We start from the raw sequence: 1,364 nt of genomic DNA on the forward strand, positions 1-1,364 counted from the left end.
CTACATTTATCAATTCACTTTTATTTCCTCAGATTTTTAAATTTTCATCCATGCTTGTTTTTAACCACTATAGCTATGTCACACTCTTCTTTGTACTTAGTTTTTGTCTGCCAAATGCAAACCTTAGAGAACCTTTAATTTCTAAACCATCTGCTTTATGAATATATTTTATTTTCTCCAAATCAGAGTGAAGCCACACTTTCTTGAGAGCCTTTGAGGATAAAATTAATGTTAAACAATTTAGCACACAGGTTTAGGTAGATTGGTAATGTCTTCTAATTACATTATGAAATTTTCAAACAAACGTATAAAAGGTTTGTGTCTTCGCTTATATGTACAGTCCTCCATTTTTATAGCACAGAGAACAGAAAGCATAAATCGATTTAATTAATCAGATTAGTTATACGCTGATCTCAGCACTGCCTTGGTTTGAAAAGTGCTCCCAAGTTCCCTCCATACACAGACTTATCGTTTACTCTGAATGGTTTTAGCCATGACAAATGAGAGATAACAGTGAAGGTATAGTTTAGTAAATCAGCAAAAGAAGTGACAGAATAAAAGGGAAATCATCAATGTGTCATTTTTTTATGAGTTTAGTAAGCCTTTTCCACAGGCATTTCCATGCTCTGTTCTGCACAGTGACAAAATATCATGTTATATATACTTACATACAGTCAATAAATATATGCATTCTACTGGCATGCTAAGGAGCTCTGGTATCATAGTGGGTTATGAGGTGGGCTGCTAATCACAAGATCAACAGTCTGAAACTACCGCCACTCCATGGGAGAAAGGTGAGGCTTTCTGCTCCCATAAAGATTTATAGCCTCATAAACCCTATACAGGGTCACTATGGGTCAGAACCAACTCAGTGGCACACAACCACAGCCACCATTGGCATACTATTTCAGTAAATAAATGATTATTTAACTGTCTAATCTTTTTTGAGTCTCAAAACACATACACTATGCAAGGCCACTTTAACATCTACTTTAGATTTAAGAAATTAAAAGCATAGAGATTTTTTTTTCCTAAGGTAAATTTTAGATTCAAATTCTGATCATCTGAGTTCTACCTAGTGTTAGGTTTGCTTCATACGTTCCTTCCCTTTTTTTTTTTTTTTTGTTAATGTTTTATTGTGAATTATGTGATAGTTTACATGGGAGAACATTAGTTTTATATTCATCCTGTCATATATCGTTTCATTGCCATGGTTATAATCCCTCCATGCATCATCAACCAACCGAAGGTATACTCCTCAAACCTGCGCCCCCCCAGTTGTCAGCACACAGCCCCTCTCCTACTCTGGATCTAAAGTCTCCAGCTGCTCCATCTCTCCATGTCATCGTCTCTGCCTCCATCTC

The sequence above is a fragment of the Chrysochloris asiatica genome, unplaced genomic scaffold, assembly GCF_000296735.1.
Source record: "Chrysochloris asiatica unplaced genomic scaffold, ChrAsi1.0 scaffold00213, whole genome shotgun sequence".
Lineage (NCBI taxonomy): Eukaryota > Metazoa > Chordata > Mammalia > Afrosoricida > Chrysochloridae > Chrysochloris > Chrysochloris asiatica.